Source organism: Suncus etruscus, chromosome 20 (assembly GCF_024139225.1).
Source record: "Suncus etruscus isolate mSunEtr1 chromosome 20, mSunEtr1.pri.cur, whole genome shotgun sequence".
Classification (NCBI taxonomy): Eukaryota; Metazoa; Chordata; class Mammalia; order Eulipotyphla; family Soricidae; genus Suncus; species Suncus etruscus.
In genome coordinates this window covers 9915382-9939333 of record NC_064867.1, presented here as the reverse complement: position 1 = coordinate 9939333, position 23952 = coordinate 9915382, and the positions used below count along the sequence as shown (strand labels likewise).

Genomic DNA, 23952 nt, shown 5'->3' with positions numbered 1-23952 from the left:
TTCTGGCGCCCCAGGCTGGGTTCTGAGCGCTGGGGAAGGGCTACATCATGTGTTCCCTTCCAGGCTGGCTTCTTGGCCTGGAATGCTCCTCGAATCCGAGTCTTTTTTAAAAAAAGGAAGCAATTGGCCAAGAGATGTTGCCTGGGCCCCCTTTTGCCAAGGCCGACTTTGGGCAAAGCTGAGCCAGAAGTGGAGATAGTCAGTTGGAAGTGGGGGCTTAGAAACTGAATGCCCACTTGGTGCTGGGCGCCAGGACACCCAGCTTGGAAGGGTGTTTGAGTCTCTGCTAAGGTCCCTGGGTGTGAAACTCAGCAATGAGGTGTCCTAAATTCATAGGCTTCGAAGAGGGAGCTGGAAATGCAGGATGTGACTTATGGATTGGTTTTGCAAAGTATAGAAACACACACACACACACACACACACACATTTGCAAAGTACAAACACACACACATATGGATTGGTTTTGCAAAGTACAGAAACACACACACACACACACACACACACACACACACACACACACACACCCTTCTTTCTCTCCCAGAGTTCCCATAGAAGTTAGGATTTTTGTTGCTTGGATCATGATCATTCAGTAACTGCAGTTCTGGTCTGAATAACTGAGAATTTTGGCCAATTGTGGGGGTGTCCCTTTCTTTATCTGCAAAAATCAGATATTTGCAAAGTAGAGGCTTGCATCATGTCACATCTGGCTGTGCTCAGGCTTACTTCTGGCTCTATGTGCAAAGATCACTTCTGTACTGTCTGTCTCGCTGGCCTCTTGAATCTTTTGTTTTTGTGGGTTTTTTGTTTGTTTGTTTGTTTTTGGGCCACCCCCGGTGACCCTCAGCTGTTACTCCTGGCTATGTACTCAGAAAACGCTCCTGTTTTGGGGGACCATATAGGACGGTGGGGGGTCGAACCAGAGTCTGTCCTAGTTAGCGTCTGCAAGGCAAAGGCCCTATTGCTTGTGTCACCGCTCAGGCCCCAAGGCCTCTTGAATCTTTTAACATCTCTGTTCTTCTTGCTTCTTTGGTAACTTGGAATTGTCTAGGTTTGAAAAGGAATGTAAAGAATTGACAGCCCACATCTGCTAGGGCTGGGAGCCTGTACTGTTGGAAATGGATTGAAAACTTTATTTTAAAATTATGTTTTCTATGGAAATATTAGACTTTAAGTGGAACGAGGAAGGACGACTTTAATGGGTTTCTTTCTTCCTAACACACATTTTTGAGTTCCACAGTTTAGTAAAATCTGGTTCTTTCTGGAATGTTTACTTTCCCTGGCAATACCAGCATGTTTCACCTGTCTTTGATTGCACCCTACACTCCTAGGAATGAAATTACGTTTTGCTAACAAATAGAAACAAATTTGTAGTTTTCCATGTGTGTTAAAATTTAGGAACACTTTGCATCACATTACCAAAGGAAATCAGTAGGTCCTGATTTTCCTAGGGTTTGTTTACAGGAATAAGATTTATGATTTGCAAATTCCAGGCTCAACAGTACATGAGTCATTTTCGTTTCATCTATATACACTTTAAACAATTAACTTAAAAGCCTAGTGACTTTTTACTTGGGCTTTTAAGCATTTTAACAAAATGCACAGAATACATGTCTTTATGAAATTAAAGATTCCAAATGGCTGAACTAGTTATCTTTTTGAGTTTGTACTCACTTCAAATTTTTGAAGAGATTTTTGAAGAGCAAGGCAGCTATTATGAAAACAGGAAACCTGATCTATTTGCATTTTAATTTTCTATGCAAGTAAATGGTTTCAGGGTTTTTCTAACATAATTGGTAAACTGTCAAAACATTTTACAAGGTGTTTTAATAAGATACAGGGAAATGAGCATGTTTATAACATCCTGTTAGGTTTCTTTAAAAATATATATATATCTTCTGTTCAGTAGACTGAAAAGTGGGCAAAGGCTATCAGCATATGAACAAACTTCACTAAGCAATAATACTTTGAAGAAATTGGCTTCACAGATTACATTTTCTACATACTCAAAAGTTACTTTTGTGGAGGAAATGTAAATATTTGGGGAAAACGCTCGAATCTGAAAGTAAAATGTGACTTGATTTTCAAATAACAAGAGATTACAGTTGAAGACTACATGCTGTTAAGTTTCCATAAAGATAAACTCCTTTCTTGATCATGTTAATAATCTGCTTATTTTGTCAATGTTGGTGATGAGAAACAACTAGACCCAGAGTTTGATCTTTGATCTATTTTCTTACCCAAAAAGCAAATTCTCACCTTTAGGCAACTTCTTTTAATTACATCACAGTTTTAACTGGCTATGTTTCATACATAATACTCATCACTTTTTGGATGTATTTACTGCTTTCTTTTAGAACTCTGGTTAGATGAGACCTCATTATTGTCTGTGTAAGTCAGATAACTCTTAAATTTTTGTTTTTGTTTTGGGGCCACCAAAAGTCAGCAATTCTGGCTTTTTTGGTGCCCAGTGGTACCAGTAGTACTAAATACTTACGTCTGGCTCTATGGACAGGGATCACTTCTGGAAATCTTTGGATATCAAATGGGATGACTTGAGTGAAACAAACCTGGATTGGCTAATGCTTTACTAGCTAGCTAGGCTATTTCTTCAACACCAACTGCTGCATATACTCTAGCTCAGTTGGCCAATTTTAGTTGCCAGCATCTTTAAAAGTCATGATAATTTAATCCTGTTTTGATCAATAAAGATTAAGCCTTCACAGGTGCCATTTTAAAAAGTGGCCATTGCTTACTGTGAGTAGTATTTTGTGGATTTTCTTAAACTACCAGTAAGATGCACAGCCCTAGAAACATCTTCTGAAAAGACTGATAAGACTTTTTCCCACATTGAATGTAATATGCATGGTGTATAAGGGAAAAAATGGCTTATCGTCTAGCTCCACCCACTTTCAAAAACTCACTGTGTTGGCAAATGTACTAGGAGCAGGTGCATATCGAAAGTTTTCCTTCTCAGTCCCTACATTTTCCCTCTGAGCAGATTATTTTTCCATGGGTCTAATCTCTCTAGATCTGCCTTGTGACAGATCTTTTATCATCCATCTTAATTTTCCATCCTGCAAGCAGCATGATGAATGCACTGACTGGTAGAGTACAAGCAACAGAAGCAGAGCTGCTTATTTCAAAGCTGGGACATCCACTTCTCTAGTCCTCCACACACTCACCTGAAAAGTGGGTATTATAGAATTCTGGTGAGGATTACATCAAATTATGCTTCAACATGCCTTAACAGTGTTGCAGCATAACCCATCCTCAGCAGATATCAGTTTCTTTTATTATGATAAGTTTTTCATCACCATCACTCCTACGAGTCTTTAGTAATGGGTTTGATTCTGTAGCCTCCATCCTGCAAGTTCGCTCCTGCTCTATAAGCTCTCAAACTGCAGATATACCTTGCACACTGTCCAGGCAGCTGTAACTTTTTCAACTCTAGTTCTCTTCTGACTCCTGCTACCTGGATAATTTGCATTCATTTTTATAACATGACTCAAGGAAACATATTTGATTGTCCCCCACTAGAGTCCAGGGTCTGCTCCTGCTACAGGCTTCTTTCAAAACTGGTTGCAAATGTAAGCCCAAATTAGAACTTTTTTTTTCCTTTTGGTTTTTCAATCACACCCGGTGATGCTCAGGGGTTACTCCTGGCTATGCGCTTAGAAATCACTCCTGGCTTGGGGGACCATATGGGACATCGGGGGATCAAACCTCGGTCCAGTCTAGGCTAGTGTGGGAAAACAGACTCCTTACTGCTCTGCACTAACTTTCCGCCCCCTCCTTGTGCTTTAGACCATTCATTCACCTTCTCCAAAGCTCAGAGTGTGTTTTACTTATTTATTTATCTTCAGGATCTACCATGTTGCCTGGCGTATCATTTAGCCCTTAGGAAATTCTGAACTAAGTCTCCACTTCATCCTGATAGGGTTACAAGCAGACTGTTTGGAGTAGTGTTTGAAAAACTTTAAGGACAATGTTCATGGCAACTTTTGTCTAAATGCTAGGATTATTTTCCTATTTATTTTTTTTTCTTTCTAGGTAGAAGGGCCACATCAAAAGTTATGATGGAAAAACTATTTCAAATTATTTATGACTAGTGAGATAATCCAGAAGTAAGGTTCTTGCCCTATATTCTGCTCAACTGTATTTGATCCTCTGTTCACCTTCTCTCTGACCAAGCATTTCAGGAATGATCCCTGAACATAGAACTAGGAGTAAACCCTGAACATGCATGTGTTACAGTCGTCTGAGCTATCTTCCCAGCTTACACAACTTCTAGAATATTTTACTCAAGATATTTTCAGTAAATACCACTTTCTATCTTTTTTCAAAGGTTGGTAAAAAGGAGATTTTCACTAAAAGTGAATTGCTGAATTCTAAATATTGTTTTAAAATTCTCCTTTTTTCCTGTCAAGGTTCTATATTTTTGTTTCTTTACAAAGCAATTAACTCTATGGGAAGTGTGATCCCATAGCAGCCACTAACTGCTTGAAAGAAATGTGGGTATTATTTAGATTTGATGCAAACCACCAAGACAGTTTAAAATAGGATAAAGAGAAATGATATCTCCGGTTACAGTATGGCATTATTTAACAAATTTCTATATTGAAAAATAGAATGGTGTCACTTTGTTACAAGCTTCTGTAGAGATTTTGCAAATTCATTCCTGATCTTCAGCAGAAATGATTTAGGAGATTGATAGTAAAAGCAGGAGATGGCCCACTTCCATGATTTTTTGCATTATAATATTTTACTCAGAAGACTCTGTTTTTTTGTTTGTTTTTGGTTTATACCCGGCAATATTCAGGGGTCACTACACTCCTGGATTTGTACTCAGGAGTTACTCAAGGCAGTGCTTGGGGAACTATATGAAATGTCAGGAATTTAACCCCAGGTTTGCTGAATATAAGACCTACCTGTTGAGATAGACTTACATATTTCTCCGGCCCCAAGGGTACTTGTTACTTTTCCCTGAAGCAGGATACTTCTTTTTGCCTGGAATTCATATGATCTAGAATATGGAACAGGTAAAATGACTCATCTCAGGGAGAGAAAGGGAGTTGAGACATTTGAGAATCTGGTCGAAGCCAGTCGCCTGGGTTGGATTATCTAAATTAATCATCAAAAGGAATTTGCAAGATCATTTTTTATATCTTTATTTTGTAAATGCAGAAGATAGAATTTGCTAAAGGCTCTTAGAGGTTTGCCACTCTTATGTATGCATGCATTCTAAGCTTGATGCTTACACTCAATAGGCTTTATTTTTCTTTGTACATGCACACTTCTGCACTTTTATGGGTGAGTGTATGTAAGCATGCATAGAACTAACAATGTGAGTGTTCTAAGCTAAGGACTGAGTAAAAAGCCATCCATTATATTGATGAAAGAGGAAATGGGCCACCTAACATCAGTTCTTAGTTCAACTCTCCTGGTTTTTATGACTCGCTTTTCTAATAGAATCTGCCTTCTTCCTCATTGTCTTTCTACTTCTGGAAATTAAGATAGGGCAAAGTCTTTTTGCACAAAGAAAGTCTTTATTTCCTAATCTGCAGATAACCCAGAGTTTGACCATTTATAGCACTTGGACATGCATTATTTTCTAAGAGGTAGTTTATACACCCTTCATCCAATTCAATGTCTGGCCAGCATCTGTGTGTGTGTGTGTATATATATATATTTCAAAACATCTGTTGATGTTAAGAAGAGAGAATTTATCAGCATAACCAAAGTGAGGGAACTCTTTGCCTTTTGAGTTTCAACTACTTTGAAAACATGTAGATAGTCAAAATTCCTCTCACATCAGTGTAGCATCTGGTTTGGGCTTGTATGATCAACTCTTTAGATCTTGATGATTAATTTAGGGAAGTTTGTGTGAAGTCAGTTTAGGAACTGCTTTATCTCTTAAGGGATCCTCTGCTTGTCTTCTGTGTCCAGGCCTGATACTCCAGATTATTAGGAAGGATTTAGCTTCAGGGTAAATGCCTATGGCTAGTGAAATTCTGCCTGAGAAAAGCTGTGTCCTGTTAAGATAGGAGATAATTGATATTTATTTTCAAATGTTTCCTGCTGAATGAAAATATTGGCTCAGTGAAAATGGGTAAAGGGTCCTTGGTCCTAGACCTAGACTTATGGAACACACTGCTTTTATTTTTCTATGATTAGGACTTTATCCCTTGGATGAAGATAGTCCTGGCCTCCAAGGTTCAAACTCTTTCCCATTTTCGATTGTGTCACCTGTATTTGGAGACTAGATGCTCAGATTTGGTTTCTGGATCCTCAGTGGACCCTTAGATCCATCTTCCTGAGGGTCTCCAAAGTTTTGCTGTGTGCACTTGAGGACCTAAGGAATAGGTGCACTCAAGTGAATGCACGTGTGTGTGTGTGTGTGTGTGTGTGTGTGTGTGTGTGTGTGTGTGTGTGTGTATGGTTAGGGGGAGTGTGAGGGTGTGAATACTTAACCTCAGATGTGCTTATTCATCTCACAAGCTCCCTCTTAATCTAAGTTGGTGAAGCAGGAGTAGAAAGAGGGTACTTTCTGGCCTGTTTTTGGCTCCATTTCTCTGTATCTCCTAGTTTTGTTGATGAGCTTTAAGTAATTCAAGAGTTATAAAGGTGTTCTTGATCTTACAAGATTTTATGAAATCTAGAAGGATAGAAGCTTTTTTGGAGTGGCTTAGTGCCAGGGCCTTTGATGTGATGTTGGACCCAAGAGTGGCCAACCCAAGAGTGCTGGAGTCCCAAGTCCCAGGTGCCACTTCTGTAAGCTTGAATACCACCAATCCACTTTATTGGTGCTTATGGAACACCAGGGTGATGCACAGTGGTACTGGGGGACAAAGAGGCTTGGTGCCAGGGATTGAACTTGGGAGGGGAGCCTCAACTTTCAAGGCATATATCCAGTGCTTTAACCTGTCTCCTTTCCCTAGTAAAAGCTATTTTATTGACCAGTTTTTTAATTTTCTTTTATAACTTTCAATATTTTGACCTGTGTTAGCCAAGTGCTCCAGCCATCCTGGCCTTTCAGAATTAGGACTCAGTCTTACATCATCACATTCCTTGGCAGATGTGCTGGGTACAGCATTTGTGTTGTTAATCAAATCTTGTTTTTTTTTTCTGGAGCCAGAAATTACGTGCTTACGAAACAGTTAAAAGTTGTTTGTGGTACTATTGATTTCCTTTGTGGGAAAAAAAAAATCAGTTTTCCATAGGTGGTTTTTCCTGAAGGTAACTTTAACTTCACTCTTTGGTCTTTCTCAACTCTATCTCTGTTCACTTATATACATTTTTTTCTCTGATATTAGTCGTATTTATTCTATGGGGAACAATAAAATAAATACCCCGAGAAAGATTTTTTTTTCTACTACTCTACGTACTTATTATGAATACTCCCTGATCCCCTCAAGTCTCCTTAAGGAAAATGAGACTATCAGAGTTATATAAAGAAGTAAAAAAAGGAGTCAGAGAGCTAGTAAAGCCAGTAAAGTCTTTGCCTTGCATTCACCCAAGCCTAAATTCAATTTTTGATACCACATATGATCCCCTGAGTCCTGCCATGAGTGATTTCTGATTGCAGGGTCAGGAGTGAGCATGACTAGGTGTAGCTCCAAAACAAGCACACAACAAAAAAAAGGCTAAAAGCTCTTCTTATGCTACAAAAGATTGTAAAAACTTTGCATGTTAAAGAATAAGAAATTAGTCAGAACTCACATGATTGTTTTTGAAAAATAATAAGAGTCAAGAGCATATTTTCAGTCTGTACCACAGTCTGTACCTCTTTCCATTTACTAAGGAGTCAATCCTTACACAGGTTTCATTGACTATATGAAAAAACTTACTTGGTGTTTTGTAAAGGACTTCTGCTCACTTTCCAATTCTGCAAGGTGTTTCTAGGGAAGTAGAGCTCTCCTTAGATTTTCTGTGGGTGTTGCTCTGCTTTTGAGAGGAAACTTTCCTTAAGCCACATCTTAGAACATACATGTTTGCTCATGTGAATTTTAGCAACTGCATATTGAGATCTTGCTACTGTTGGATGAGATTGCACATTTCATATGTATTATTTACCCTTCATTTTTTCATTATTTACCCTTCAAAACAATTATTTGTGCTAGATTTTATAATGATCATTGTAACTCTTTTTGTTTGTTTGTTTGTTTTTGTTTTTTTTTTGTTTTGTTTTTTGGTTTTTGGGCCACATCCGGTGGTGCTCCGGGGTTACTCCTGGCTGTCTGCTCAGAAATAGCTCCTGGCAGGCACGGGGGACCATATGGGACACCGGGATTCGAACCAACCACCTTTGGTCCTGGATCGGCTGTTTGCAAGGCAAATGCCGCTGTGCTATCTCTCCCGGAGCTTATATTAGTACAATGAATAAAGACACCAGTTAGCAAATGATGATGTTAGAGTTGGAACCAAGACCATCTGTTTCTAATTCTTTTTTAGAGAATACAACTATCAATTGACATCAACGATTTTTCCAAGGGACAATGATAATAATATTAATAATAATGATATTATACAGTTTGTTTTGTTATGTATTTTATTAGCTTTTTCAATTAAGTAAATGTTCATAGATCAAATGATCAGATATCACTCTTGCCTGGTTGACCTAATGAAATGTACACTTGATAATAGATGAATCTTTCTTTTTGATTTATGGAATAGTTGTGCTTTAAACACAGAGTCTAGTTATTATGAGTAAAACAGGAACTTTACTTGGTAGAATTTGTATGGGGATATATTTATCCCCATAAATGTTTCAGTATGACAAAGAGGGTTTGTTATGAAATAATGATCCCTAAACTTTAAGCCTGCTCCCTGATTTAGGTCCCTATGCTGCCTCTGGGTGGAACCGTGGTAATATAGTAATAGTGCTGTTAGTTACACAATATTGGGCCGGAGCGGTGGCACACAAAATAAGGCATCTGCCCTGCCTGCGCTAGCCTAGGATGGACCTCGGTTCTTTCCCCCGATGTCCCAAATGGTTCCCCCAAGCCAGGAATGATTTCTGAGTGCGTAGCCAAGAGTAACACCTAAGCATCACTGGGTGTGGCCTAAAAAACAAAAAGAATAGTTAAACAATATTTTTGAAATCTTGCAGATTTAGAGTCTAGAATCTTAGCATGTATTGACAAACTTGATAACAATTTTTCCAACATAAAGACAGTGCAAAAATTTATGACATTATTTGATAATGAATTATGAATCTGTTCTCCAAGCCATCATTCGAAACTCTAGTCAGTAATTCTAAATAAAAGTAATTCTGAGAGAAAGACTGAATTAGTTTTCTTCTCTCTCTAAGTCTAAAGAGAATATATTATTGGAAAGTTAACTACAGAATAGGTAATTAAAATGTAGCATAAATATTTCAGAGGTTCATTATCAGGTAACTAGTAACGATAAAGTTATTTCTTCAAATGTTATATTTCTGGTATTTATACCTTTTAAAATATGCAATGTGTAGGATGTCATTTAAATTCTAAACATTCACTTCTGTGCTAAGTTTCTATTTTTAATCTTTGTGTTTTTCACTCTTGAAAAGTGCTGCAAAACTTACAAGCTTTAGTTTCTACAAGATCCAGCTTTATGGCTAATGATATGACTTGCACTTAGCTTAAAAAGTAAATTTTAAATGCTTACCTCCATCGATTACAGATGGAAGACTAAATTGTTATGGTACCAAATCAAACTTACTTCGCAAGTTCACCTAAACCCTTTGTCATTTTCCTAATTTAGAAAACTTACGCCAAGAAAAAATAAAGATGCAATTATGTAATTATGTGAGCCTTATAAAACTATGATCTTGAAAGAAATGTAACCATGGTCAGACACTTAGTTTAAGATTGAGATGCGCAGGAAACAGCTGGTAAAAACTGCAGTGTCTGCAGTGTGAACCAGAACCAGGATATCTGTGTGATTTGACTAAGTCTCTGTCTACACTGTTTCATTTTTCTTTTTTAAACTGTGACATCTATTGGACTGTATTAACTGGAGAGATAGTACAGTCGTTGCCTCGCATGCAGCTGACCCAGGTTTGAGTCTCAGAGTCAACTATAATAGTGGTGAGTCCTGCCAGTAATGATCCCTGAGCACAGAGCCTGGAGTAACCTCTGAGCTCTGCCAGAAGTGAAAGAGAGAGGGAGAGGGAGAGAGAGGGAGAGAGAGAGAGACAGAGAAAGGAAGGAAGGAAGGAAGGAAGGAAGGAAGGAAGGAAGGAAGGAAGGAAGGAAGGAAGGAAGGAAGGAAGGAGGAAGGAAGGAAGGAAGGAAGGAAGAAAGGAGGGAGGGAGGGAGGGAGGGGAGGGAGGGAGGGAGGGGAAGGAGGGAGGGAGGGAAGGAGGGAGGGAGGGAGGGAGGGAGGGAGGAAGGAGGGAGAGAAGGAAGGAAGGAGGGAGGGAAGAAAGAAGAAAGAAAGAAAGAAAGAAAGAAAGAAAGAAAGAAAGAAAGAAAGAAAGAAAGAAAGAAAGAAAGAAAGAAAGAAAGAAAGAAAGAAAGAAAGAAAGAAAGAAAGAAAGAAGAAAGAAAGAAGAACGAAAGAAAGAAAGAAAGAAAGAAAGAAAGAAAGAAAGAAAGAAAGAAAGAAAGAAAGAAAGAAAAAAAGAAAGAAAGAAGGAATGAAGGAAGGAAGGAAGGAAAGAAGGGAGGATGGAAGGGAGGAAGGATGAAGAAAGGAAGAAGAAAGGAAGAAAGAAAGAAGAAATAGAGAAAGAAAGAATAAGAAAGAAATAAAGAAAGAAAAAGGAAGAAAGAAAGAAAGAAAGAATAAAGAGGGCCCAGAGAGATAGCACAGCAGCGTTTGCCTTGCAAGCAGCTGATCCAGGACCAAAGGTGGTTGGTTCAAATCCCGGTGTCCCATATGGTCCCCCGTGTCTGCCAGGAGCTATTTCTGAGCAGACAGCCAAGAGTAACCACTGAGCACTGCCGGGTGTGGCCCAAAAAACAAAAAAAAAAAAAAAAAGAAAGAAAAAGAAAGAAAGAAGAAACAAAAAAGAAAGAAGGAAGGAAGGAAGGAAGGAAGGAAGGAAGGAAGGAAGGAAGGAAGGAAGGAAGGAAGGAAGGAAGGAAGGAAGGAAGGAAAGAAGGAAGGAAGGAAGGAAGGAAGGAAGGAAGGAAGGAAGGAATTAAGGAAGGAGGAAGAAATAAAAATCAAAGAGAAAAAAGGAGAGAAATAAGAAGTGAGGGAGGGAAAGAAAAAGAGAAAAAGAAAGGAAAGAAAGAAAAAAGAAAATGAAGAAAAAGGAAAGAATTGGTCTAGTTGTCATTTTCATTTATTTTTTGTAAGCATTTTATTTTATATATTTTTAGAGAAATTCATATAAGTTTTCTCAGAAAACAAGCTTTAGTTTGTTATTAGAGAAGTCAAAAAATATCACATAACCAGAGAGATAGCTCAGGGGTCAATAGCCTCATATGCACAAGAAACCAAGTTAGAGCTGTGATAGAATATTGTTCCCTGAAAACCAATAAGTATAATCCTGGATACCTCTAAACACTGCTAGGCCTCTAGGTTTCTCAGAATGGCCCAGGCCTCTCTGAGCACTGCTTGGAAGATGCCCACCCTTCAAAAAATATCATCACAGGCCAGAACAGACACACACCACCAACATTGACTTGGGATTTGTTGAAGATGCTTATTACTTAAAAAAGGAAAGAGAAGCTGTAGTTATTTTGAAAATATCCCAGTGCAGGTGCCTGAATACAGATTCTGGCTAAATGGCAGTTTGCTGCTGTTGGCACTCATACTTTGCTGAAGAAAAGGCTTCCTTGGGTTTAGTGGTCAGACCATTCCTCTTTGGTTAATTATGGTGCTTTCTTTCTCCCCTTCCGCCCACTGAGTAAAAAGAGTCTGTGAAGGTCTTAACTGAGGTGAAACACTGAAACACTTTGCAGTGCCTGGGGAAAGGAAACACCATAGGGCTTTTGTCTTTTTTGGGGAAAAGAAATGAAATGTGTCAGTATAATTAGTTTTCCTTTGCTGTTCAAAGATAGCCTCACCATAGTTCTTAAAATATTACCGACAGGCAGAATTTCCTTCAGCCTTGAGTACTAGATTGTTTTCTTCCCCTGGTAGATGCTAGGCCTAAAAATACTGTTTAGAACGGGCAGGCCTCTGCCAGCTACCACTCTGAAGGAATCATTTGTGGATATATAAACCTTTATGCTTAGACTCTATAATGCATATTTTGGGAAGAGAAAAGACCATATGATAAAATGTGTCCTTGAAGAGATAGTGCACTTAAGAGTCTTAACTTAGGTTTGATATCCGACACTTTATGTTCTTCTGAATCCACACCATAGTCATCCCTAGGCAGAGAGCCAGCAGTAAGGCCTGCACACAGTCAGGTGCTAAACAAACAACTCAATAACAACAATAACAACAAAATTTATCTTTGGATTTGTGAAAAAGGGTAGGGTATTTTACCTGAACTATTCCAGAATATCGATCACATAGTTATGAAATAGAGTCTAAAAAATTATTTTTTAAATAATATTTTATTTAAACACCTTGGTTACAAACATGATTGTGGTTGGGTTTCAGTCATATAAGAGGACACCACCCCCATCACCAGAGCAACATTCCCACCACCGATGTCCCAAATATCCCTCCGCCCCACCCCGCCCCCACCTGTACACTAGACAGGCTTTCTATTTTTCTAAGATTTCTATTTTTCTAAGATTCTAAAAATCTTAACCCACTCCATATCTCTTTTAGTCTTATTAATTACATAGAGGGTTAGAGCAATTATATTGTAAGTAGGATGCTTGTGTTACAGGCGTCTGATCTGGGCTTCATTCTTGGCAGTTTATAGGTCCCCAATGCACTACTTGTAGTGATCTCTAAGCATAGTGTGATGTGTAAGCTCTGAGCACAGCAAGATATGCCCCTCAAATCCCTAAATAAATAAATAAATAAATAAATAAATAAACAAATTCCATTATAAGTAGTCATATAATTTTGACTACTTCACTTATTACCTAATGATCAATGGGCCTGTCCAACTTTTGTTTTCTATCACCTTTAGCTAGCAGCCCAGCTTCTTTTTCAACCTTTAAGAAACAATTTTTAATCATTTACCTTTTGAGAACTATATAATACATATTGAGCCTTCAATTTTATATCCTGATAAGAACAAAGAATCACCTCCCAAACTATTTTAATATCTTGTTTTTCCTTAGAATGAGTCAGGGACTTGTACCATTTTAGTGTCATTGAGGATTTTATTGGAAATGCAGATCATTGGCCCTTTCCTTTGACTAAGGACATGGGAATGCACATTTTTTTTGTTTGTTTTTGGGCCACACCTGGCGGTGCTCAGGGGTTACTCCTGGCTGTCTGCTCAGAAATAGCTCCTGGCAGGCACGGGGGACCATATGGGACACCGGGATTCGAACCAATCACCTTTGGTCCTGGATCGGCTGATTGCAAGGCAAACGCCGCTGTGCTATCTCTCCGGGCCCGGGAATGCACATCTTAAAACAAAATTCCTAGATAATGTATGTGAACACTGATAAATAGAGATTTCCGTGCAACCGATTAGTTCTGATTATCTTACTGAGGAAGAGAAGGATTTATGGAAATTTTCTACTAGTCGTATGAGGGTCTGTTGACTACCGAGCTACAAGCCCCATTCCCCATTTTGTTTGATTTTTGCTTTCTGGTTTTGGGCCACACCCAAAAGTGCTCAGAGTTTAAGCCTGGTGGTACTTAGAGAACCATCTGAAAAATGGACTGAACTCATTCAGCCATATGCAACACAAACAGCTTAACTTCTGTACTATCTATCTCTCTAGCCCTGCAAGGGCCACTTTAACAATAGATAATAAATGTACTATGTGTAGCAGAAGAGAGAATGTACAAGTTTATTAATGAGTCAGTTCTTACAAAGCTGTTTTCTCAAAGCATATTTCATGGCACCCTCTGCTGAGTATCCCTTGACCACCAGCAGTAAAATCCAAAGATTTGATTTTTTGCTGAGCTCACAGTATTCACCAAATGTACTCCATATGCATTTTGTCACAAAGCATCTTGACAAATGTAGGCCTTAATTAAGTCTGGAGCCATTTTACTGTAGCATTTCTTAAACTATGAAGAATTCTGTTGTAAAAAGTAAAAGTACCAAGTGAATGTATTAATGACTAGATTTTCAGGAAATGGGCTCAACTCATCAACATTTTTTAATATTCCTTTGTCTTGAAATTATTAGATACTCGCTTAGTAAAGACTGACAAAGTTTTCCTTGAATCTCAACATGTTTTTAAAAACTATTACGAAACTGCCCATAGTGGCTTTTTCACTGACTAGCTTCTATATTTTGCTCATCATATGGCAATTAAATGTGTGTGTGTTTCAAATACTTTTGTCTTTAAGAACAGAGGGGCTCGCTCAGTTTTAGCAACCACTCCTCAGATTACTCTCTGGATTTTTATTTTTTCTTTTCATATTAAAACTATACTTGGCCCAAAACAGAGCCAGAAAATGGGGAGGAAATATACCATTGTAACTTATTTCACATTGCTTTCTATGCTCACTAAATCACCAAAAGAATTTTTAAATATTAATATCTAGATTTTCACAATAAGATATTTATTTACTTAGAAACCTAGTAGCATTAAATGTATATATTTTTTTCTCCTTACAGTTTTGTCTGGTTTCAGTTATGCTCTTAGATTCTGGTAGCATGAGGTAAACTTAGAGTCCTTTTTTTTTTTTTTTTTTTTTTTTGGTTTTTGGGTCACACCCAGCAGTGCTCAGGGTTTACTCCTGGCTCTAAGCTCAGAAATCATTCCTGGCAGGCTCAGGGGACCATATGGGATGCCGGAATTCGAACTACCATCCTTATGCATGCAAGGCAATTGCCTTACTTCCTTGCTACCTCTCTGGTCCCTGGAGTCCTATTTTCTATAATCTCTAAGGATATCATAATTGGATTTTGCTCAGGTGGATACCACAGGCTCCTATCTTCAAGATATGTAGATTACCACCATTGAGTTCCACAGGTGGTCTTCCTGGAAAAATTGCAATGGATCCCAAGTAAGACCATGGCCCTCATTTCCACTTCATGTTCAGAGGTTGCCTCAGTGTCCCTGGTTGAAGGACACACAGATGAGACCCCATACCCTTGGAGTGACCACAAGTATGGATAAGGCCTCTCCATACAAGCCTCTTCCTTATTTCTAGTTTTAATCTTATTGCTTGTCTTAATCGCTCAATCCACACATACTTAATAAGCATTTAATTACAAAGCATTTTGACACATATCATTGCTTTAAGGATTTTCAAACAGGAGACCGATATGCTTCATTCAGTTCTTATTTCGAGTTTGTCTTCTCACTGAAGGTTCCCTTGCTTGCTGAACTACTTGACTCCATGAGATTTTTCTTTTCGAATGACATCTATCCCAAAAGATGCCATCGGAAATGGACCTGGGACATTCCTGGCATTTTGTGCTCCTGACGGTTTGGTATTCAGGCCCAACTATAATTGGCGCCACTAGATCTACCACAAGCACTGCTGGAAAAAAGGGGCATATGATGGTACTAGGGTTTGAACTAAGGGTCTTATACATGTTAAATGTGTGCTTTCCCACTTTAACTATCTCACTGGCAGCTATGTGAATTTATTTCAAATCAATCATTAGCAAAAAAAGGAGGGTCCAAGAAGCACAATGCTGGTTATCACTGTGCCTGTGTGAGGCCCAGGGTTCTATACCAAACATGCCAAGAAAAAAGAAAAAGAAGAAAGAAAAATAAAAATGAACATCTTATTGAGAGAGAGAGACTTCTGTCTTTTGTTTGATTCTTTTCCTAGCACTTAGCTCACATTTCCAATTAATATTGTTGCTTGAGATTATCTATTTTTAAAGGCTAATACAACTGCTTATAGTTTAGATAATTCTGTATGTGTGTGTGCTTGTATGCACATCTCTTCCCATTTTGCTGTACGTGTGAATGTCAGTGGCTTTGTTATTTATAGTCATCTGTAGTTTTCTCTGAAAGAACCATATGCTTGGGGAAATTTCCAACAACCTAATTTGCTCTTTATAGTAGAGTCTTGCTCTGTCTTCAAGGTTTTAGTTTCTGTGAATTTGGGGGAGCAACCATATGTGGGTGTTAAGGGCTGTTGGTTTTTTACCCATCACAGATACCATTTGATCCATTTATATTCTTATATGTGAAAGTTTTCAGAGGGTTCAACGTGTTAGAATTGTTGAGGTTAAAATAAAGAAACCAGATCATCTGACTCAAACTTTTTGTCACTCTTGCCTTCTACTTTTATGAATCATAGATTATGTCCTATCAGGGGATAATTATCAAAGGTTCAGTTGAATGAATGGGTTTTATTGCAATGATAAGAAATTCAAGACATCCTTTTACTAACTTGCAAGTAAACATCCCAGGGTGAAAAGGTAATGTCTGGTTTTATTGTTGGGAAAGTCCCACTAAAATCGTCCATGCTAAAGAAACTATTTCATAGCTAGGTGCTTAATGAGGATAGTTCTTCAAAGAATGAAGAGTGTAGGTATCAAACAATTTTTCTCTTAGTCTTCATCAGCTACTGACTGTGAAAGACATGCTGTGAAAATATGCAGTAGGTGCCTCTACCGGCTCAGCTTTCAGACATATCTCCCACCTTTCAGCCAGAGCAACATCCATGATGTCCCTGTCTTTAACTTTATAATGTTTCTTAAACATTAACTATAAACATCTTTGTCTGCTCTATCTGGGGTGGCAATGAAGATGAAAAAAAAACCAGGTCTTGATAATCCTGTGCATTTACTTGGAATGGTTGAAATAGAATGTTTTTCATTTGAAATGCCATTGGATCACTCATAAAACTACCAGGCTTGGGCTCGAACAATAGACAGTAAGTAGCACACTTGCCTTCCATGTAGCCAACCAAGGTTCACCCCAGATGGTTCCCTGATCTCTAAGTGCAAAGCCAGGAGTAGCCCCTGAGTATCATCAGGTGTGCCACAACACCAACAAAAAGGAAACATTTGCTGATTTTGTTGATGATTGATGGTATTTGTGAAGATGTTTGTTGCTTGATAGTGCCTGCGAGGTGGCACTAGAGGTAAGGTGTCTGCCTTGCAAACGCTAGCCAAGGAAGGACTGCAGTTTGATCCCCTGGCGTCCTATATGGTCCCCCCAAGCCAGGGGCGATTTCTGAGCACTTAGCCAGGAGTAACCCCTGAGCATCAAACGGTGTGGCCCGAAAAACCAAAAAAAAAAAAAAAAAGATGTTTGTTGCTATTCTATAATCAGCACTTGGCAAAGAATATATATATGATTATATTGTATATAGTATATATTAATGTATATGAATATGATATATATTATATATACATATTGGTTTTTGAGCCACACCTGGCAATGTTCAGAGGTTACTACTGGTTCAGTGCTCAAAAATCATTCCTGGCAGACTCACAGGATGTCGGAGATTGAACCTGGGTGGGCCACATGCAAGGCAAACACCCTACCCACTGTGCTATCACTTTGGCTCCCCTTAGCAAACTATTTTTACATATTCAAATAGTTTCTTGTTACCAATTTTATTGTTTAGTTTTTTTGGGGGGTACATCCTGTTGTGCTCAGAGCTTACACACCTGCATAACTAGGGATCGCTGTTAGTGGTCCTGGGAGGAAACCTGGGTCACAGGTATGGAAATGCCCTACCCTCTGTATCATCACTCTTGCCCTGTTTATTAAAGACATGCTTTAATGTCTTTAAAACACAGTGAAAATACAGTTTCTTAACAGTTAACCATATGAATAATTTATTCTAACATTTTGATTAAATGTTAAAGATCAGTTAACTTTAACTGCCCTCTGCTCCAAGCGTATTGGCCTTGCTGCTTCTCAAATTAGCTTATTTTGTATAAAAGGAATGGACTAAAAGTTAAATGCCTCTATGGGCAAGGAGATACAAATAATACTTGACCCCTGCTATAGGGGATAATTTGAACTATGATCGATTCTTTAAGAAACTGGATGTTTTACATTATTTGGAGCAATCTTGTTTGCTCCAGCCTTCTATAAAACATTTTGCCTTGATTTCCAAAGTAATTATTTAGGTTAAGGAGGTCCTGGCTCTTTTAAGTGAAATAACTTGAAGTTATAAGAAAAGGTAAAAGACCAGGAAGTTAATGGTTATGCTGGATTAAAGGACTCACATGCATTTCAAGACACTGTGACTTGTATACAGTCTATTAGTGGGCACCAGGACAACAGAGGAAGGCCCATATTGTACTGAACATTCTTACTCATATTCTCCATTTCAGTGCAAATCTTTTAGTAATATACAAAATGTATTTGTGGTTAAAATAGCCATTAACTATTAAAAGTGCAGTATGAAAAGTCATCAAAATAGCCATTGGATAACTTGTTTAAACAGACAAGAACTGGTGTCAGAAAGACAGAAGAGAAGTCATTTGAATAAACTTTACATCATCGAGATTTACTGCAGGAAGGAGCACCAGTGGAAAAAGTCATCTTTGAAGAAAATGTATTGACCACGTCTGCTTTTTACTAATCTCTCAGTAATCCCTTATGTAAATATCTGCAACACAGTTTTACATGCATGTCATGTTTAATCTTGGAAATAGCTTTCTGAGATGGGGAGAATATGAGAACATTTACAGATGTGGAAATAAAGAGCCAGAAAAAAAGAAATCATATACAGTAACTACAAAGAATCATAAATTTGTTTTGTTCATCATATTTCCATTTTTGATCATTATATTCCCTCTGCTTAGTGTTCAAGTAAATCTAATATAAAAACTGAGGTTCCATTGTGATTTTCGTCCCTTCTTATGTGTTTTGGGATCACATCTGGTGGTGCTTAATGTTAACTCCTGGTTCTGTGCTCAGAAATTATTCCTGGTAGTTTTGGGGACCATTTTGGGTGCTAGGGATGGAATCCAGGTTGGCCCCTTGAGAGGCAAGTGCCCTACCTACTGTACTACCTGCCAGCACCAAAGATTTTTACATTTTGGCAGCTAAATTTTAGAAGACAGAATTGAAGTGTTGACATCTGGACCCTAGGTATTGGCATTGGTCATGAGAATTCCAATTTAGTATTGGAGAATTCTCTCTTTCAAGGCATACTTCTTAGCAAGTTTTCTTCACCACTCTTTCTGAATTTCAATATGATATGATGAGTTATCTTATTTTCCTCTTTTCCTGTGCAGGCAGCTTCTCTTTTAAATATGATACAAACCTCCTTCCTACAAGGTCTATCACCAGTAAGTCTGCAAATATTTTTATTGATAAAAAGCTATAACCTTTGCTAAACTCACAGGGTTCTGCTTTCCACCAGGGCTACAGGTGCTCACTACCATTAGGGTGATGGACATTTTTTTCACCCCAGGGTCATAGACATTTTTATCTTAGAAGGACTCTTCTTCACTGTATAGACATAGAATTCTAATAACTTTGACTTCACCAGAAATACTTACAGATAAATATTTAAATAAATATAGGACAATGCTTGTACAGTAGGCAAGAGTTGAAAAGACAGATGACTGGACAAAGATATCTTATATATACACCCTAGAATACTTAGCTCTTAAAAATTAAAATAAATCCTATCATTGGCAAACACATGGTTGGTGCTAAAGAGTATTATGCTTGGTAAAATAAGTTAGATGCTGAAAGATAAACACTATTTTTTCTTATAAATGGCCCATAGAAAAACAAAACATGAAACAAAATAAAATTGCTTTAATATAAAATAAGTTTGTCTTGGCATTTTAAAGAATGATTTCAAAATTACTCAAGAGAAAAAGGTGCTTGTTTTGAAGATATTATGTCAAATATGCTTCCTTGAGAACCTTTAGGAGTGATCCCTGTGCATAGATTCCAGTGAAAAATCAGTAACCCCTGATCACCTCTACCAAGTATGGTGTCCAATAACCCAACCCCTCAAAAACCTTGAGCAGAAACTGAGATCAATTATCTGGGCACTTAATTTTACTTCATATTCCTGTTTTTATGCAACTTTCAAAGTAAACATGTTAACTTCCTTATACCATAACCAGGGAAACTGAGTCATGTTTTTGTTTTACTTAATTTTTTTATTCTACTTAATTTTGTTAAGACAACCAGTAAATCATTTCTCTCAGTAAATATGGACTTCTTATATTTTCTACCAGTATTTGTCAGAATTATTTTTCCTATGAGCTTGGGATAGAGCATTATTCTAGATCTTCCTCCCAATGGAATTTTCTAGATAAAGTAAACCTGATTCAATAATTGAGTTCAGGAATATATTAGAATTTTTTCTTCAGATTATAATTGTACATGCAAATTCCTGATTATGCACATAGAATTTTTCCAAGAAAAATACCAAACTTTCACACATTTAGTAATGATCCTTCTCTAAATATGTTATCTGCCTAATGGATTAAGATAAAGAAAAATATCACAGGCTTGAATAGAAATTATATTGCAGAAATATTTGACCTAAAATCTACCTTGTTTGTCATATATCTAATTTAACTCCGTAATTTTCTGAAAAGCTCATTTACAACTTTTAACTCTGCTTTAAAGAACTATTTCTAAAGAACTATTTCTTCACTAATTTCTTTGCTAGGTTATCTAAATGGAGAACCACTTTCTCACTCTGGCCATCTGAACTTACTATTCTTTATGTCACATAGGTAAAAAACACTTGGAAAATTAAACTTTCTTAGGAAAACTGTTACTCAGACATTTTATAATGCATTATAACACTATGATTTGCTAAGGTGTTATTACTATTGTTGTTTCAGGCATCAATGTTCAAATACTATTCCCACTAAATATGACCTTCCCTTTTCCAGTGTCCCCAGTTTCCAACCCCCCACCATGATCTATCTCCTTGCAGACCCAAAGACATTTACTTCATATTGTTTGTTACAACATAAAGGCAAATGAAATTATCAAAATTTGGTTCATTAAATGTCCGTTTGAAATGCTTGTTATATCTCTTCGTGATACTACTAAAGTCAGAATTCACTGAGCTTGTGGTTAAGGCTAGTGCTAGTTGTGGCATTTGTGGTACTGTTTAGGCTCACTGAGCATGGTAGAATAGTATGTAACTTTCCTATAAGATTTTTGTGATACTACTTGCCTGATATTACTATAAAGTTTTGAGCTGTCATGGAGCAGGGCAGCAAGCAGCCTTGCAGTCTAGGATTTATAGATCTGAAATAAATGTGGTGACTTGGCAGCTTAATAAGGCTAAGTCAAGTCCTCAGGTCTTTGAAACAGATTTTCCTTTAAACAGATTGTGCCCTTGGTGATTAGCAAAGTATTTCCACCCTTTCAAAAGCTAAAACTTTCTAAAATCTGTACCTAAAAATTAATCTAAAAAAAGACTTTCCAGGAAGAATTTGTACAACAGCAAGAAAATGATTCTAGCCCAAATATGTTTATGATCATTGCTTCATCCCAAAACATTAATAGACTTTGAGTCACAAAAGTAAATTATTTAGGTTAAACTTGACTCTAGCAGTATACAGTTATAATGAGATTCTATTATAAGACATTGTGATCATACTTAGCAGCCATAACTAATAGAGAAACACCATCTGTACACTTGTCTGCTCCATCTAGTACTGCTGTGCTAGATTTCCCATTTCCCACCCCTAGTTCCATATCTATCTATCCTTATTCTATATCCATCTATATCCTTTCTTGAATTGTATTTGATTTTTTAGTATTTTGGTGATTTTAAAATCATCCAATACCTAAACAAAACCTGACATTGTGATGCATTAACTCTGGGTACTACCCTTGTATCAACATTATTTTGTAAGATTCCCCAGATGATAATGTTTGCTTGTTTGTTTTGAATTTGGGGTCACACCCAGTAGTGTTCAGAGATCAGTCTTGAATCTGCATTCTGCAATTACTCCTGTTGGTTTTTGTCGGGCCATATAAGATGCTGGAAGTCAAACCCATATCCGCTACATGCAAAGCAAGAGCCCTACCCTCTATACTATCTCTCCCCTGCAACCCCCTTTTTATCTCACTCCCTAGGTGATTCTAATGTAGAATCAACCTTTAGAAACATTGGTCTAGCCTCATTTGGATAGGATATAAATTTATATATAATATAAAAAGAGAATTTGGCATGAAAGGCTAAGGTATTTATTTGATGTCGTCATTAAGAAGTATTTATTGGCTTCAAAACCTCTTTGCTTTTGACTTTAAATCCAAGGTAACATATGCTAGCAAGCTTGTGCATTTGAGCTATGGGAGATTCAAAATTCACCTACAGAGCAGGGTAAAAAAATTTCTAAAGTTCTCAGTTTCTTTAAATCTTTCAAAGAGGCACACATTGGCCTCTCCTTAACACCTATCATCATAGTGGGGTAGTTTACATTATTTTTTTCCTTTCCCTTCTTGTACTTTGGCTTGAGAATTATAGACTGTTTCTGCCTTGGATGAATGGTATGCTGGTGTTTATGGAAATACTCCCTTACTAATACACTCTAATTATAATACTTTGTTGTAGGAGGATCCAGCCAGACCTCTTTTATCATCTGTGCTTTTCATTTTAATTTTGAAAGGGCTGTAAAAGTGGGATTATTTTGAGGAAAAAAGCATATGCTTACTGTTTATGCCCATGGACAGTTAAAGATTATAAACCATTTTGGAAATATTGGGTAAAGACAAGTGAAAGAGGCAGGCAAATGTCTCCAAGGAGAAAGCTTGACTCAGGAAGATTGCTTTTAATTAAAGTTAACTTCCCTCCCAGGGCCAATCTCCCTTGAAAAGATTAGGTTTTTCCCTTGGGAATAAATTTGGCCACCCCTGGTCACCTCTGTTCTTTTAGAAGCTAACCTTTATTTGACAAGCTATGACTTACACCTCCCCAAACCACCAAAAAAGAGCCAATATTTTTTCTAAAATGTTAATTTCCTTGCTATAGGCTTATGTAGGATTTGACTGGAAACTTAATCTGTGTGCTTCGACACTGCATTCTGTTTCAGTCACTGAAATGGGGCTTAATAAGAATTACTTGATACCTCAGGAGTCAGATGAGCCTCTCCCCTGCCCCCCAAAGTCTTTTATCTGAGGTACAGGGATTTGCCTTTCTCGAGAGGGTGCCAGATGACTTTGAGCCTTCCTAGGTTTCAGCTTGTTGCAGACTGAGTTCGGTCCAGTTTTCTCACTTCTGGGACCTTCTGCTACTGCCACTCAGGGCTTTTGGGTTTACCAAGGAACTTTGGCCCTTGTTCCTAATTGTCATCTGTCCCTGCCTCTGCATAGTAGGGACAGTCAATCACTTGATACCAAATGCGTTCTGAAAGACCTTGGGGTGGAACTTGAATTACAAAGGGCTTCTGTGCTAGGAACAAGTTTCTTTCATGAAAAATTTCTAGATCTGTCCTACTTCTTCATGGCCCTGGGGCTGTCCTCAGGCTGAGAAAGTTCAGTAGCTGAGAAAATTCTATTGGGTCAGTGTTACCCAATAGAAGTTTCTTTGGTGATGAAAATGTTCTCTGTCTTTCAATCCTCTCTACATGGACTATCATCTGAACACTTTAGATGGCTCATGTGACATGGAACTGAGTAGGAGAATTTAATGTTAGTTAATGTAGACTTATTTAATTGAGAGGATTTTTGAAATGGATATTTTTGAGAGAAATACTTGGCAGCTTTCTGATAGCTTGTGGGTTGGATTCTTAATGGGTTCTGATGGACTTCTCAGGTCCAATATTGCCAGAGGCTACTGGGACATCCAGGATACTTACACTGATGCTATAAAGGCCATCTGGTGCTGGAGATCAAATCCAACCTAGGTGTGTGCAAGACATGTGTCCAGATTCTGTACTATCTTCCTAGGTCCAGTTAAAGTCAATTCAAATGTAAAAAATCCTCTGTGCTCCAGGCCACTAAATTATGGACGACCACTCTAGAATGCCCTTGACTTTAGAAACCATGTATCTGGAAA

At 37.8% G+C, this 23952-nt stretch overlaps 1 protein-coding gene across 1 annotated transcript in view; it reads left to right on the top strand.

Annotated features, from left to right (window-relative positions):
- Positions 1–23952, top strand: part of TGFBR2 (transforming growth factor beta receptor 2) — a 102882-nt gene that overhangs the window by 597 nt on the left and 78333 nt on the right. The gene's annotated exons all lie outside the window — the stretch shown is intronic.